Source organism: Amphibalanus amphitrite, unplaced genomic scaffold (assembly GCF_019059575.1).
Source record: "Amphibalanus amphitrite isolate SeventyFive unplaced genomic scaffold, NRLGWU_Aamphi_draft 000616F_arrow, whole genome shotgun sequence".
Classification (NCBI taxonomy): domain Eukaryota; kingdom Metazoa; phylum Arthropoda; class Thecostraca; order Balanomorpha; family Balanidae; genus Amphibalanus; species Amphibalanus amphitrite.
The window spans coordinates 382,782-401,041 of NW_024882110.1; the positions used below are offsets into that span (position 1 = coordinate 382,782).

General features: G+C 47.3%; 1 protein-coding gene across 1 annotated transcript in view; it reads right to left on the bottom strand.

The window, feature by feature from the left end:
- Positions 1-4,185, bottom strand: part of LOC122363329 (probable G-protein coupled receptor No18) — a 28,744-nt gene extending 24,559 nt beyond the window's left edge. The window contains exon 1 of the mRNA XM_043332458.1: positions 4,051-4,185. The gene's annotated coding sequence lies outside the window, so the exon portion shown is untranslated. The remainder of the gene's footprint in view (positions 1-4,050) is intronic.
- Positions 4,186-18,260: the final 14,075 nt, after the last annotated feature.

An 18,260-nucleotide genomic window follows, 5' to 3' on the forward strand; every position in this document is an offset into this window, starting at 1 on the left:
TGCTGTTCCGGCGGAGCGTGTTGTGGCGCACCTCAAGAAGCATGGCTTGGACTGCAAGCCTCCGGAGCGCCTCTCTGGCGGTACCCGTGTCCTTGGACTTCGGGTACAGGAGGGGGACGGTCATCTGGTCTGGAGACGAGACAACACTGTCGGAGACGTCCCAGAGCCACTGACAAAGCGGGCTCTGTTCTCGCTATGTGGTCGGCTCGTCAGTCACCTTCCGGTCTGCGGCTGGCTGAGGCCGGCTGCCTCCTTCATGAAGAGAGTGGCGAATGCGACTACAACGTCGTGGGATGAACCGGTGACGGACCCGAAGATACTGAAGATGTTGGAAGAAGTCATGCAGCGAGTGGATGCAGCAGACCCAGCACGCGGCAGATGGGACGTGGATGGAGAAGACGCAACAGTATGGGTAGATGCGAGCTCCCTGGCCCTAGGTGCTGTGGTACAGATCGGGGGAGAAGTGGTTGAAGACGCATGTTGGCTAAGACGTGACGAGTGCGCCCATATAAATATGGCTGAGCTAGATGCAGCACTCAAAGGCATCAATCTCGTGATTCCATGGGGAGTCAAAACAGTGAAACTGATGACAGACTCGCGGACAGTCTACCACTGGCTGAGCGATGCGATTTCAGGAAAAGCAAGAGTGAAAACGAAAGCGGCGGGGGAGATGCTGATTCGTCGGCGACTGGAGACCATCAGAAGCACGGTGGAGGAATACGGTCTCCAGGTAGACGTGAGCTTCGTCACGTCCAGAGAGAACAGAGCTGACGCCCTCACCAGAGTGCCGCAGAAGTGGCTCGCTCCGACATCAGACGGCTCTGCTGTCCGTGTTGAAGTCGGTGGCGCCGACCAGCGAAGTGACGGTGGTGTAGCCGCCGCCGCAGCAAGTCATGACAACTCAGATGAGATCCGGCGCATACATGACTCGACTGGGCACCCTGGGATACGGCGCACCTTCTACTTCTGCAAGAAGTCCGTACCAGCAGTCACCAAGAGCCAGGTGCGCGCCGTCGTCCATCAGTGTCAGCAGTGCCTGTCGTTGGATCCAGCTCCAGTCAGGTGGTGTAAGGGAGATCTCAGCGTTCCGGAAACGTGGACACGGCTGAGCATGGACATAACACATGTGAACGGCGGCCAGTATCTGACGGTGATAGATAACGGCCCATCTCGCTTTGCTGTGTGGCGGAAGTTGAAGAGGCAGGACAGCAGCAGCGTCATCGAACAGCTGGAGCAGATATTCTTTGAACGAGGAGCGCCGCGAGAAATCCTAACGGACAACGCAGCGGCATTCCGTAGTCGTGCCTTCTCCGAATTCAGCAAGCGATGGGGCGTGACCATGCGATTTCGAAGCGCCCACCGACCCTCTGGAAATGGGATAGTGGAGCGGTGCCACCGGACAGTGAAGTGTATTGTAGCCCGCTCAAGCTGCTCAGTGCAGGAGGCACTGTACTGGTATAACGTGACACCCAAGGACGACGTCAGTGCTGAATCTGCTCCGGCGAATCAAATATACCGATATGAAGTGAAAATACGTGGAATCGACGAGAACTCCAGCGATCCTGGTGTAGTCGTGTGTCGGTTCAGCTTGGGAGATCGCGTGTGGGTTCGAGATCCCAACACACGATGTGACGTACCCAGTTCAGTGGGAACGGTCACCAAAGTGGTGTCGGCCCAGACCGTGGAAGTCGACAGCATTCCTCGTCATGTGCGCGATCTGCGCCAAGCTTCAACAGACTGCACTCAGGAGTCGGAGCCCAAGTATGAACGAGAAGAGCCCGGAGAAGACGCAGAGGAGTCATGGCTGATCCAGATACCAGCTCCAAGAACGACAGGAGGCTGCGAGCAGATAAATGACGCTGATGGTGCCTCCCAGCTCGAGTGTGAAGTGTCTCAGGCCACAGCGGCTGAGGTCAACGAGACTGAGAGTGCGGACAGCCCGGCCTCAGCCGTCGTCAGACAGATGCCAGCAAAGACGTGTAGCGTGAGGACCCGGCAAGGACATTGTAGTATTTGCCTCTGAAGTCTGCCCACGCGCGCTGTTGTATAGCGCTGCTCCAACGTTGTCTACATACAATTTAATGATCGGAGATCAGGGGGGAATGTGGAGTTATTTCTATTATCAAACTATGTTAGTAATTAGAAGTGCCTACATGATTTAGGTCATTCACTAATTATGAGGTGCCGGAGTGAATATGCACATGTTATATGCCGCGTGATTCAAAAATGCAAGAACGGCAATTTGGAGCAGCAGGGGTGAGGGCCGAGGGGGGAGCCGTAGAGGAACGAAGGAAAGTGGATTTATTGATATGGAGTGGAGTGAAGCAATTGTAGAAGCGTAATTGTTGAGTTCGTGGCGGATTTCGTATTGAGTTGAAATCGATAAACGCTTTACTTTTATTCGATCTCTTTCTAGTACAATACAGATTTGTCGTTACCAGTAAGTGGTAGTGCCTACTACGTGAAAAAGTACTCTGTTATGTGAACGCTGCCTCTCGTATCTTTATTAAAGAATAATAAGCATGAATTTCGACGAACAACAGCATTTTGAGTTTCCTATTGCAACAAAAAGCTGCACGACATAGATATCATAGTTGAAAACAAACCGCACAAATGGTCCATCATGTGCAGGTGGATTCGGAGACTCTGAGAGGGATTTTATGTCCCTTCATCATCATCATCATCATCATCATCATCATCATCATCATCATCATGTATTGCTAACAAAACAAGTATCAAACAGGATATGCATCCCTTATTTTATTGTGGCGGCTTCATAGGCTAAATGACCCATAATAGCCGTTTTCACGACGGGCTTTCCGGCGAATGCACCTGATTTGACCAAATCTGCACCTAATTTCTTTTACAGCAAATATCTTCATTTTTTGGAATTTATTTCAGTGTTTTAATCGATGATGCTCTCTGATAATATGACAAAGCAGGCATATAAGCAATTAGTGCAACCCTAGCTGATAGCTGCTAAGAGACACACTGAACCTGATTTGACCAAATCTGCACCTGATCTGCACCAGACGTGCACCAAACGTGTACCAGATGGCCGTCGTGAAAACGGCTAATGTCACCACGGGATTATTTTACCAAGCCAAGCGGGATGACTTGGCCGGTATACGTTCAGAGCCTTCGCTGCAAATGCTGAGTTGCTAAGTTTGTGGTGCCGATCTAGCTGGGGCAATACCACTGTGACATAGCCTATCTTCAAGGGAATAAGTCTACGTACCATAATCTCAGCAGACCACTGCCATTTTCAAAACGAGTTGCCTAAGAGCGAAATCCATGGTGGTGGGAATGGGAAGGTAACCGGAAGGCTTTATGTGAGTAGTGGGAAGGCCTTTTTGGATTTTCCATGAGAGATATATGGCATTCACATTTTACAGCAATGTAAACAGTAACTAGCGTTCAACTTAGTTGGCTTGATCAAGCTTTATATTAAATAATTAAAGCTTTTAAAGCAAGGTCATTTCATCAATCGTAACTCAGTATACTTAATGGGTTTTAAAAAATCGTTGCAGAAAGATGAAGCGATTTCATTAGTTGACAAAAGGATGCAGAAATAGATCCCTGAGACTTGGGCGAAATTTTAAAATCACTTGAACCAGCCCCGGGTTAAAGACATAGTCACAAAGAAAGTCTGACAATGAATCAACCTGGAAAATTCGTGTGAAATATTCACCATTGATGGCGGTGGAGGTGAGGACGATATTAGGGAGTACGGCATCCAACTAACAACGGCCAATTTGGCCTTCTGTTGAGGTGCTTTGGTCGCCTTGCTGAATTTGGTAGCGCATCATAATTCTATCACGAATGCCTAGTTATTCTATGTTGAATCCTCACTGCTCTGGGGGCAATGAATGCTAGACAAGCCATGGAAAAATGGAGCTGAAATATACAGTAAATTTTTAAGTGCATCATTTTCTTAGGCAGTCAGTTCACACAACTCTCCCCAACGTGCCAGTGAGCAGTGGCACACAGCATAGCATTGTCGATGGCCGCGGCTAAACGGGCCAAGCTGTTTCGGCTGGGCTGGCTCACCTCTGGCCGTGGCTGACGGCTGGCGGCAGGGAGGCTCAGAGGGCGGGCGGCAGGTGCTCAGACGGCTGGCGGCCGTGGACGCACCGCGCCGTCTCCTGACACGACTGACCCCGGCCCGGCACCCACCAACCGGCCGACCTGGCGGGGAGCGACTCGCGCAGCGCGGCCGCTCCTCGGCGCCTCTGCAACAGGCGCACCGACGTGGCCACCGACCCGGACCACCTGTCCTACTCGAACACCCGCGCCTCGGCGACCGGTGTCACCGTCAGTGACACCGGCGGTCCCGATCGGTGTCACCGGTCATCTAAAGGACACCGGCCGCGACGATCACGCGCCGTCCCGTGGCGCAGACGGATGCCGTCAGCTACGGACACACGTCACAGAGCTTGTCACAGAGCATTATCTCTGGTTGATTAGCACAAAAGATTACATGTGGAAGCCACAGCAAGGCGTATTTTCTAGGGAACAGCGCATCTGAATTCTGAAAAGAGCACACCTTTTTACTCTTTGGTTGAAAAACAGACGTCGCGATTAACCCGCGCCCTGCTGGGGGGGGGGGGTGTTTGAACACCCCCCTTGTGGTTTTTCGCGAATATCTCAAAAACGGCGGCGCGGAGCGCCGCCGTTTTTGGTACACCTTATCATACATCAATTCTACACATGTTGTGAAAATTTCAGACCAAGATCATTCAAGATCAGGTCACCAGGTCACTTGAAGTGACCTCACCTCATAAAAAGTTTCAATGTCTGTCATAGCTACACCGAGTGACCGATCGCTTTGAAACTTTCAGCGATTGCTAAAAGTAATAGCATGTACAAAATGTATATCTCAGAATTTTGATATCGATGACCTAAGGTCAGGTCAATTTTGCGACCTCCCCATTATAAGTCAATGGGAGAAAATTGAAATGTGCCTCTTTTGGATGAAAGACATTATAAACACTCTCAAACACTGAATTACAAGTGGTTTAGACACACTGAACATGAAAATAGTGTCAATGACCCCTGTTTATGCCCTGAGGTCATCTTAGGTCACGAATGGTATCTAACAGTTTTTCGCAATTAACTTTTGATAGAGGCATGCTAGAGCGATGAAAACGCCTTAGCTGTGTTCAGCTCGACGATACGGATCGACTGATATGCAACATGACCCTTTCCGGTCAGGTCATGACATTGACCTGAGGTCACATTTTCAGGTTGACCTTTCAAGGTCAAGTTCTAGTTCATTCGATGTGTCTTGACGAGAGGAACACGATACCGGTAAAAGTAAGCTCGTACAAGGCTTGGGTCAAAAGTTATTGCAGAAAAACTGTTTGAAAAAATCGGCTATTTTTGCAGTTTTTGCCCCCTGCAGGCAAAACCGTTGACGTTAGGTCAAATCTTAGAAATCACTCAGAAAGGGGGTTAATAGGGCTATCGAATGCGCTTTTCCGCGGCGCCGTAGCTCTATTGGTTCCCGAGTTATGCGTTGGCTTCTTGGAAACTGTCGACATTCGACCTGGAAATCGGCGAAATTTTGCCTTCAATGACCTCTGGTGACCTGACCAAAAAATTGACCGAAGTGATTTCGTCATTATTTTTTACGCTCTTTCGAACGCCGCCTTCTGTGTATCGCTACGTGGCCCAGGAGCCGAGTTAGAAGGGGGGGTGTTCAAACACCCCCCCCCCCCCCAGCAGGGCGTGGAAATCCAGGACCCCCAGCCGGGCGCGGGTTAAAAGATGGCATCCTTCGTTGAGCTAAGTAAGTGTATGGTGTTTTTTTGTAGTCTTATAATGAAGCTATTTAATTAAAACATCAGTTTTTTTGTCGTTGAACTTCCAACTAGGTAACCACGAAATGTCTAACCGCAAATGCCATGTGAAAATCAAAACTCCACAGAGTCTTATCAATGAGAGATAGTAACATAGCTTTTTGTTCGAAGACGAACATGAAAATCTATGACTTTTTTTTAGTCAAGCAAACAAAGCAAACAAACAACTACATTTACAGGTAGCTATCAAATTTAATGTAATGCACGAAACTGCGGTTGATCCAATATGTCATTCATGCCAGCTTTCATCCCATATGAGCCCCAAAAGTGCACCATGTTGGGACCCAGATGGGTGTGTGATGGGCGCCCAGCTGGGGGTCAACTTTGGTAGCCCAGATTTGGTAGCCCACAAACAGCCCACGAAGATGCTAGACCAGCAGCGTGCTATGCTCTGATCAAGAGGAAAACCGAATAACAAATCTCGTATAATGATTCGAATGGAAATGAGCTCGAGTTTCACTGCTCGACATTTTTGCAACTTAACCCGCGCCCGGCTGGGGGTCCTGGATTTCCACGCCCTGCTAGTGGGGGGGGGGGGAGTGTTTGAACACCCCCCCCCCCCTTCTAACTCGGCTCCTGGGCCACGTAGCGATACGCGGAAGGCGGCGTTCGAAAGAGCGTCAAAAATAATGAGGAAATCATTTCGGTCAATTTTTTGGTCAGGTCAAAGGTCAGGTCACCATAGGTCATTGAAGGCAAAATTTCGCCGATTTCCAGGTCGAATGTCGACAATTTCCAAGAAGCCAACGCATAACTCGGGAACCAATAGAGCTACAGCGCCGCGGAAAAGCGCATTCGATAGCCCTATTAACGCCCTTTCTGAGTAATTTTCTCAGATTTGACCTAACGTCAACGGTTTTGCCTGCAGGGGGCAAAAACTGCAAAAATAGCCGATTTTTTTCGGAAACAGTTTTCCTGCAATAACTTTTGACCCAAGCCTTGTACGAGCTTACTTTTACCGGTATCGTGTTCCTCTCGTCAAGACACATCGAATGAACTAGAACTTGACCTTGAAAGGTCAACCTGAAAATGTGACCTCAGGTCAAGGTCATGACCTGACCGGAAAGGGTCATGTTGCATATCAGTCGATCCGTATCGTCGAGCTGAACACAGCTAAGGCGTTTTCATCGCTCTAGCATGCCTCTATCAAAAGTTAATTGCGAAAAACTGTTAGATACCATTCGTGACCTAAGATGACCTCAGGGCATAAACAGGGGTCATTGACACTATTTTCATGTTCAGTGTGTCTAAACCACTTGTAATTCAGTGTTTGAGAGTGTTTTAATGTCTTTCATCCAAAAGAGGCACATTTCAATTTTCTCCCATTGACTTATAATGGGGAGGTCGCAAAATTGACCTGACCTTAGGTCATCGATATCAAAATTCTGAGATATACATTTTGTACATGCTATTACTTTTAGCAATCGCTGAAAGTTTCAAAGCGATCGGTCACTCGGTGTAGCTATGACAGACATTGAAACTTTTTATGAGGTGAGGTCACTTCAAGTGACCTGGTGACCTGACCTTGAATGACCTTGGTCTGAAATTTTCACAACATGTGTAGAATTGATGTATGATAAAGTGTACCAAAAACGGTGGCGCTCCGCGCTAATGACGTCACTCTGACGTCATTAGCGGCCAACCTATCATAGCCTTTGGAAAAATTTTTGGTCACCATGTGCGCTAGCTGCTCCCGGGAGGGTACTGAAAGTTTGGTGACGATCGGCGCAGCGGTTCTCGAGATATATCGAAAAACTAAAGGGGGGGCAAAAAATTGCCCCCCCCCCCCACCGCCTGGAAGGTTAACCCGCGCACCGACGGGGGTCTGCGCCAACTTCGCACCGACGGGGGGCGGATGACCGCCCCCCCCCCTGAGATCTCGAGAACGAAGCAAGATAGCGACAAGCGGTAAACGGCATCGGATACGCACGGCCAAGATCCACAATTTTTACTAAGGTCATTTTCAGGTCAGGTCAAAGATGACGTCACAGGGGTCGAAAAAGTCAAAATGGCGGCGCTAGATATGGAGAGATTTTTTTCTCGAATAACTTTCGAATTAGTCAAGATAGGAACAAACTAAGGGCATCATTGTGTTCAGCTCGTCAATCCGCATCGAATGATATATATGTTGACCTCGAAAGGTCAAGGTCAAAGGTTGACCTCAGGTCACGTGACCTCGAGGTCATCATGTATATCATTCGATGCGTCTTGACGAGCTGAACACAATGAGACCATCCACGCGTCTGTATCTTGTTTCTGTACGGAGTTATTGGCCAAAAACCTTTGGTGACCTTTGATGACGTCACATGACCTCACAGCTGCCCAACAGCAAAACAGACCTCAAGGTAGTGAAGGTTGATCGTATATGAAGTCATGTAAAGTATATGGGGCCATTCCGACCCGTTTTAGTGGTAAAAACAGGGAGTTGATTTTTCCCCCATTGACTTATAATGGGGAGGTCGCGAAATTGACCTGACCTTAGGTCACCGATATCAAAATTCCGAGATAAACAAATTGTAGCTACTAATGACCTAATAATATCCTGCGACTTTCAAAGGCCTCCGACATCTACTGTAGCTGTGGCACGGTGACAAAGTTGCAAAAAAGTGACTTGAGGTTGGGTCATTCAAAGTGACCTGGTGACCTGACCTTAAAAGGTGGGAAGTTCAAACTTGCACACCATGTGTAAAATTGATGAGGTTATAGTCATACCAAATTTCGCGGCGCGTAGAAAAACCTCAGGGGGGGGGCGGATATCCGCCCCCCCCCCCCCCGTCGGTGCGCGGGTTAAAGGAAGTCGGCTACACACGGATACACTATGGGAGAAGGTTCGGTTCCTTATCGACGCGTAATGAATCCATAAGTTCAGCTCAATATCAATCTATATATCCGCAGAGCCTTGCCTTCAGTAAACTTTCAGCGGCTGATGATCGACTGTCAGTATATAGCTCATCGGCGCTGGCCTCAGGGCAACCGTCCATGCGCTCTGATGTCGATATTCATCTGCTGACAGTTTTCCATGGACTGTTGTGGACGCGTATTGTATTATGTAAGAGCGGCAGTACCTACGCCTCGCTTCTACATATTGATCGGTGCTCAACTGTGCTATAGCTGCCGGGCAAAAAGTGTGGAAACAAAATATTTCACAATAAAATAAGATCTAAAACTGCCAAAACACACAAAAAGTATTAGGTAGAGACTAGAGTACATCCTGGCTTAGCTCGTATAGTTAAATACATACCTATTTTGCAGGTACCTATAGGGGAGACCCGGGAGGTATGGGCCCCCTGGAGCCATCGGAGTTTTGAAGAAGTATTGCGTATTTTTACACATTTGACCGCGTAAACTGGTAGCAGCCATTCCGTTATAACGGAATAAATACCTACAACCCACGTGATTAAAAAAAAACTCCGTCAGTCTTCTTTGGCAATGAGCGATGATAAAGCGCTTTTTTGCCATCTTCGAGTAAAATACAGAAATACTGTACTACAGAAAATTCGTGGTAAATTTGAACCAGACTCGTTTTATGATGTCAGACCAATGCTAGCATAAAGTTTAACCCTCGCCCGTATAGGGGGGGGGGGGGTCGAACAGACCCCCCCCCCCATGGTTTTTCGCGAATAACTCGCGTAAAAAGCGGCCGATCGCGACGAAACTTTCAGTACCCTCGCGTCCATCAATTTCACACCTACCCAGAAAATTTAATGACCCTGACCCAAATGACCTTTGACCTGTGACCTACTTTTCGAGACCATGTTTGGCTGGAGCCTGGAATCGCGATTCGGCGTATGTCGGCTCGCATTAGCCGCGCGTTTGCAGTCTTTTCGTGGTTTCAAGCGTTCAAACATGTGATATGATGTTGCTCCCATGCATTAGGGTGGGTGTCAAGGTCACCTGAAGGTCAGGTCAGGTCATTGACCTTTGATGACCTCGGTTCACTTTTTCGAGTTTTACATGTTTCTAGGCCAGTTTTTGGAGCTGAATTCGAATTTAGCAACCATTTTAACATTTACGAAGTAGTTTTGGTGCCTTCGTAACATGTTACGAAGCTGTCAGAGGCGGTTGCCACCTACTACGAATACTCTTACTGGTTGACCTGACCTGACCTGACCCGACCTGGCCTAAATACATGAAGACATCATCTGTGATCAAAACTAACATGATATTCGTGATCAGCACCCCGAAAAAAACCCATAGCAGCCACACTTTACGACGTTCTAACAGGGTCCGATTTTCCCGCCTTTGGGGTCATTGACCTGACCTGCAAGGTCAACCAATGACCTAGGACCTTAAAATTGGGTATCATCGGCTTCCTCTCGTCACGGGCAACACGCTCGTTTTTTTCCGCGAAGCTCTAGCTCGATCAGGGGCGAAACGGCAAGGGGGGGTCCAACGGACCCCTCCCCCCCTTATACGTTCGCGGCTGGAAAAACACCAATACGGGCGAGGGTTAAAGCATGAAAAGTAAGACTGGATAGACAATTTGAAGCTTTCTTGCAAGATTATGAGCTGAGATGCTATGCAAATTCTGGAGTCCTAGCCGGGAGGTTCGGGCCACCAAACCCCGTTGATTCTAAATCAAGAAAAAGATGCTTTCATTGAGTGTCATCTTCAATAAGTTTTATTTTTGTCGCGCAAAGTTGAAAATTTAACTTCAAATTTCATTCGAACAGAAAAAAATTATTTATTTTATTTCATGGGGCATGATTGAGTTTATCAAAATACATATGTGCCCAAGTGACCTTCATGAAGTAAGCTGTTGGCTGCTTATGCGGTTCCTGGGCTCTAAGAGATATCAAGGTAGATACCAACGACGAGTATTGTTCTCATTGTCGAGAAAAGAATATGAAACATGGCACCGGCTCATACCTCCCGGGCCATGGTCCATGCCTCCCGGTGTATTTTGATGGATCCAAAAAGCACATTATTTATTGAAAGTTATCTCGAGACAAAATAGTTGATCCCAGATGCCTAATATCAGGCACACTTTGCAGGCGAAAGGCAATTTCACGTGCACAGAGTGAAAAACCGGGTCTAGCCACTGCCCACTGGAAGAAAATTGACTTTTTACAAAACCGGCCCATTCCTCCCGGGTCTCCCCTACATACGAGGTGTACATAGTATATAGGTACACACTACACAGCACATGCTTATAATGCTCAGAAAGGATCACAATGATGAAGAAGCTCTGTAGGACTACAAAACTTTAACCCTCGCCCGCACATGCCATTTTCCCATCCTAGAACGCACATGGGGGGGGGGTGGTTGCCACCCCCCCCCCGCGCCATTTCGTTCCTGTTGGAGTTAGAGCTTAGCTGTAAAGACCAAAAAGATTCTTTGGGAAGAGACGAATCCAATGATACCCAGTTTTACCTTCTCAGGTCAGTCATTGACCTTCCAGGTCAGGTCAAACTAAAAAATGTTGCTGTTTTGGGTCACCGTTGGATATCAAGTGTGCTGCTTATCAAATACCGATGACGATGCTGTTTTCTGGTGCCAAGCCAGCTAGAACCTCTTTGTCACACTACCCGACCAGAATTTTGCTGCTGAGGTCATTTCAGGTCAAGTTAGGTCAAGGTCAATTATATGTGTTTGTATGTCTGTGTGTGTCTGTGTGTATACTGATGTGTGCACCGATTGTTTTTGGGTCCATATTACATGAAATCATGATCTGAGAAGCTTTTACCAACAATGCAGTCAAAAAACTTCAAAAAAAGTAGGTACATTCAGCTTGCCTAAAACGCAATTATCTTAGATGACCTAGGTTGACCTTGACCCTGACCTTGACCCCTGTACATCGTCGAACAACATGTTCCATGATAGGTGGGAGGTAAGACTGGCAAAAAAAGCCGAAATCAGGGTGTCAAAAGCTCATAAGGCCCATGGCAAACGCAAGATGTTGAGAAATGGCCATTTGGGTCATGACATGACCTGAAAAACAAGGTCATATCTCCGAAACCAAAAATCACAGAAACTTGAAATTTTCAGTGGACATCAAGAAAGGATAGAAGAGCAATAAACGAAGAATCAGCCTTCTAGCTCTAAAAATGTTGAGTGCAGAGCAGAAAGACTACCTGGGGGGGGGAGGGTGGCAACCACCCCCCCCCCCATGTGCGGGCGAGGGTTAAAGTCCTTTAGGATCCTGTGCATCTCACGCCCTCAAGGGTTTACGTGAAGGGGTCCTTCGTCTGTGTCCGATTTCGTCGATTGTTCTTGAGGACTTGACAGTCGTGTAACTATTTGTGAGGGCCAAAAAGTCCCTCTTTCAGGATTATGCAAAGTTTTCAGAAAATTATTTGTAAGGGCAACGAAATCTGCATAAAATATGTACAGAACCTGCAGTCTGACGCAGTTCTGATCTTAAGTGGTTGCAGTTTGTGGTGTTTGTGGTGTGGTTTGTGGATACGCACTGCAAGATCCTTCGCAGACGCTATGAAGGATTCCTGGTAAGACCCTGTGAATTGTGAGAGATTCGAACAACACATGTAAAAATTTCGTATGGAAAAAAATCCCTTAGGGGAGATTTCTGATGATTTATGCTGAAAAAGCCTATACGAATCCTGAGGCATGTTTCCATTCATCTACCGTACTGTTTGGAAGCGCCATGCTTGATGCCGTATTCTATGTGCCGCGATACGCCGTTAGGAAACATGGCAATGGTCCGGTAATAGCCCTACGTGAATGCTTACAGCAGGTGCTCCGACAAGCGCCCTGTGACCAGCCAAAAATGCTGTATGAACTGGTATGAACGCTCCTTTGCCGATAATGGATTTCCATTGACCTATGACGTCATAATTGAACCTCTGCTAGGACCTCAGCTGTTGCAACTTTGCAACGCCCTCAGTGCCAGAGGAACTTTCACAGGGGGATGAAACTTACAGGACGTAGTGTCCTCCTGAGAAGTCTCACAACTTAAATGTCTCAGATTTTTTCCTTAAATTCACATGAGGTCAGGTCGGTCAAGTGACCTGATCATTAAATCAATGCGTAAAAGTGAAAACCATGCTATTTTAGCGCCGGGTTAACAATCTCAAAGTATCTCAAGCACACGGAATCGTGATTTCATGCACTCCTTGCAAGGTCAGTTGCTTCACTTTAGCATTGTTGACCTTGCGTGACGTCATTTATGACGTCACTTGGGTCATAAGTTGTTCGTCAATAACTCCCGATCAAAGTGAGCTAGCGAGTCGGGAAGGCCACCAATGGACTCAGGAAGACCTACCGAATCGAATGATATGCAATATGATCTCCTTCGACCAGCTTCGTGGCCTGGGGGGGGCTCAGACCTGACCTTGACCTGAAGTCAACACCTCAAGTTGACCTCACCCAAACAAAAACTATACCTTTCGACGCGACTGGGCGAGGCAAAGACGGTGACGCTAAAATCGCGGCGCTGCAATCGTTTTTTGTTGTTGTTGTTGTTGTTGCAAAGTTATTAACCAGTAAAACGTCTTATAGGGCGACAAACGGAGCGAGCGAGAGGGTGAACCTTGCACCTGCGAAATTGTGAGGGGGTACCTCCAACTGGCTTGTGCACGGCACCCTTCTAGCCGGTCTCTAGCAATGTGCCAAATTTGAGCGCAATCGGCCTAGCCGTTTTTGAGATCTGGAAGTGGCACCCTGCACGTGCGCACGTGCAAAATGGGCCCCAACTGACTTTTGCACAGCACGCTACTAACCGGTCCCTAACCATATACCAAAATTCAGCCCAATCGGCTCAGCCGTTCTAGAGATCTGGAATCGACCCCTGCACGTGCACACGTGCAGCAGCACCCCAACTGCGGCACATGGATACGCACTGCCTAGTGGGTGCCTACGTACATGCCGATTTCCAGCGCAATCGGCGCAGTAGTTACCGTCCCGAGATATTGCAATTGTTACAAAACTGACACCTCTTCGTTTTGCACGTGGCACGTGCATAAGGCGTCACCCACATACATCGGGAGCAGTCCAGTACTTGGTAGAAGGAATAAAGCTACCCTATACAAAAATTACCACATATAAATCGGTCAAGTGGTTGCTTAGATATAAGCCTCGCAAAAGCGTTAACCCGCGCCCCACTGGGGGGGGGGGGGCTATTTATAGCCCCCCCCCCTCCCGTTTTTCTGCAATAACTTCCAAACCGCTTGACGGATCGACGCCAAACTTTCAGTACCTTCGGCTGCATCAATTTGACACCTTGTGTCAAAACTTAAACTTCGTAGCTACCATAGGTCGGCCGGAAATGACGTCAGAGTGACGTCATGTTCGTCCGATTTCGACGCAAAACATTGAACCACGGCAATCGCTCCCAAGAGCTCAGTTTTTAAGCTAGATCCAATTTCTTTGCATGTAAGGACTCAGAATTGACCGCGCTATCAAACTGCTACCTCGGATTTTCAAAATTTTGAAAATTTCGAAAATTGTATATAATAATATTCAAAATTTATATTTTTATATTTTTTTCAAAAAGTTTTTGACTTTTCGAAAAAACCGGAATATATGTGACAGAATGCATGATTATGACTATAAGTTCGTTTTATATGATTATGACTATATGACTATACTATATGATTATGACTATACTCTGTTTCGTTTCAAGCTTGCAGCCGAAGTGCCCTGCTGAAAGCAGTGCGTGATTTCTGTATATACAGCTCTTACATTATAAGACGCAAATTCTTGAGCGGAGGTGCGATCTGCCGAAGGAACTCCGACTGCAAGCTTGATATGAAACAGACTATAGTTCGTTTTTTTCAAAAGGACTCTGGCTCCAAGTACGTTTTTCGGAGTGCGTCTAGCGGCTGGTAGGGACAATTATGAGACAGTGCTTGCGCGCTCTATACAAACTGAATTATCGCAAGGCTACTAAATCAAATTGTATTTGCGCGTGGGTATCTTCGGTCTTTGTTATTGTTTGGGCTGGCTGGCTGCCGACAGGTGTGCGTTTGTTATTTATTTTTGTTTTCGGTAGGAAGAGACATCTCATAATTTTGAAGAGATAACTTTTTGCTATTGACACGCTCAGAAGATTGATTGAAAATGTGACGAGATGAAAATATTCAAAGATCACTGAAGTGCTGAAGAATCTGAGATACTGAAACTGAAGTGAAAGTAGCAAGAGGTTGTTGTCCCAAGTATAAATTGAAATAGATAGGTATGGAAGTGCATCTATATAAATCATATCGCCAATGAATGAATACCAACTGAGTTTATTGGTGGTTTATTGGTTTCCCAAATCCCAGATGGATCATTGTAGACCATGTTTCTCTCTCTCTCTCTCTCCCTTTATTGTGCCGGCTGTCTTCGACTCCTCAGGGTATCCAGACTCAGCGCATTCAGCATGTTTGTGACGCTGCTTCGTCGATCGTAGTCTCCTGTGATGAATCGTGCTGCTCGACGCTGTACAGATTCAACAGCTGACACACGAGCCTTCACAGAGTTGTCCCACACTGTTGCTGCGTATTCAAGCTGGGGTCTGATCAGCGTCTTGTACGCTGTTAGACGAATCTTGAGCGGACAGTGTGAGATGTTTCTTCTTAGAAAAGCCAGGGTGTTCGATGCCTTCCTACTGATGTTGTTGACCTGTTTCTCCCATGACAGTTTGCTGTCGATGTCAAGGCCTAGGTATTTGATGCTGTCAGATGTTCTTAACGCTTCACCATGAATAGAGTAGTTCTTAGTTATGGGTGATCTCTTGTTTGTTATGCGGATGACTTCGCATTTGTCTGAGTTGAATGACATTTGCCAACGATGCTCCCAGTTCTGTAACGACTTCAGGTCTTCTTTACAAGTTTGTCTGAGTCGCTCGTGTTGTTGATGACGCGGTACACCAAGCAATCGTCAGCGAACAGTCGAGACGTCGAAGTGACACATTGGGGTAGGTCGTTAATGTAGACGAGGAACAGCAGAGGACCAAGGACTGTTCCCTGAGGGACTCCCGATGTCACTGGAGCTGGTGCCGACTGTTCTCCATCGACGACCACTTGTTGGGTTCGGCCGTGGAGGAAGCTCTCAATCCACCGCAGTGTCTTTCCTCTCACTCCGTAATGTTCAAGCTTGGTGATCAGTCTCTGGTGTGGTACCTTGTCAAACGCCTTGCTGAAGTCTAAGGCAATGGCGTCAATCTGTTGTTGCTGGTCAAGCCCTTTCGCCAGGTCATGTATAGTGGCGATCAGTTGGGACTCACAGGACCGTTTCTTTCGAAAGCCGTGCTGCTGGTCGGCGAGGATATTGTGCGCCTCCAGGTGGTTGATGATATGACTATGGATGATGTGCTCCAGGACTTCGCAGCTAACCGATGTGAGACTCACAGGCCGATAGTTGCAGGCTCGGGCTTTGTCACCTTTTTTGAAAATGGGGGCAACATAAGCCCTTTTCCACTCAGCTGGGACCTGGCCTTGATCAATAGAGGCTTGGAATATGATTGTAAGAGCCGGCGCGAGCACTGCTGCCATTGCTCTCAAAAGCTGACTTGATATTTGATCAGGTCCACTGGCTTTATGAGGATTGAGGCTTTCTAGAAGTTTGATTGTATCAGAATGCAAACTTCCTGCTGGATTTACCATGTTCTGTTATGTTCACATAATAATGCAGTATGTGTAACTGGTTAATCTTCAGTATAAAATGTTATTAACATTTGCAGCCATGTGTTTTGTCAGATTAATCGGAAATTAAAGTTTGACTTGCATGCTGAGTGGCATGCTTTGGGCACCAAGTTTGGTGTTGTGCCCATACTCATAATGATAACTTATTTCTATATTTAGTTATTAAAACGTCATCTAAAATGGAAGTGCAATATTAATATCAATATCAATATTTAATGTCAATATTCTATGATTAAAGCAAAAACATGGTGACCTACCTTCTGATGTTTGTGAGATGTACCTTATTGAATATCTGTAAGCCGAAGCGGTTGGGAGTGCAAAATCGTCTCTCTCTTGATTCCGACTTCCAGTATATTATAACGCAACCGCTCACGCCAGAATGCCTTGAGCATCGAGTACCGACATCAACATGTCTAACGCTCTCCGCGTCCTGAAACGTATTACAATGCCATTAACAAAAATCCCGTAATAGGAGCGCGAACCAAATTGACTAAAGCACACAAACTCATTACAGAAGTGAACATAACAAATATCCGCAAATCAGTCAAAATGATAAACTCACCGTTCAGCAGACGCACAGCACAAACAAGCACAACGCCTTTCGCTGGCGCTCCGATCAGTTTGACCCGTCTGACGGCGCCGGCTGATCGGCCGAGCGCCGGCCGGCCCTCAGGCTACGTGGCCGCGCTCTCATTGGCTGACCACTAGAGCCGCAGAATACCGACGGTAACAAACACAGTACCTACACTCTTCCCCCTTAACTGAAAAAACAACAGAACAAAAGCACAGAACAAAACGGGCAAAAACTAAGCATAACATCAATCAAGTTGAGCATTACAAACAGGTCAAAATTCACACATCCAGGTGGTCGACGTAGAAAGAGACGCGTTTCCATGTGGTGGAAACATGGCAACATCGGAGTCTGCGCGCTAGACACCTCAGTCGTCTGTCACAATCCATTTCAGCCTTCACCAGCCCGGGTCAAGAACTTTATCTGACCGTGTCCGTGCACAACGATTTACATGTTACAAAACATCACACACTCTACAGATCGGCATGAAATCTAACACAGTAAATATCACCTATCGTCGTACCCTAACCGGTCAGGCGGAACACCTTTGGTTCGCCTGTCCGATCGTCTCGGAACGGCATCGGCCTGCCCATCGCTCTCCTGAGCGACGGAACTCTCGCCGTCATCAGTCCCCAGACCAGGCTCCTGTTGCACTCTCTGACCAGGGGACTCACTCAGTGAACTGAACGGCACAACGGGCGTGAAACTCAACGCGAACGGATTGAGTAATGAAATGACTGGAGCTCGAGACTCGGGGATTACACTGGTAGGATCAGCTGGCTCATCAAAACGGCCATTCCACTGAGGTCCACCCGCCACCCCCTTTGAGTTACAACTCCCACATTCCATCCCTCGGGGAGACACACGCGCCTGGGTCCCAGATGAGAGATCAGCCGCAGAGCCCTGGCTAATCCGGGGCTTTAGTCTATTGTGGTGCACGAGGAGAGTCGACTTGGCACCCTCTAATCTAACACGGTAGTTCAGTTCTCCCACCTTATCCACTACAACTGCAGGCTTCCAAGGCCTGAGAAACTTATAGTAAGCTCCCTTAGGAACCACACCCTTATGAAGATACACTGCATCACCAGGGGAAAAATTAAAATCGTTGATTTTCTTCTCGTACAATGCTTTGTTTTTCTGGTGACTTAACCTAGAGTTTTCTAAAGCTACGCGATGCAAACACTTCAAACTGGACCTCAGCTCATCGAGATACTCTGAGATGCCTCGAGTGCGGCCACGCAGAGG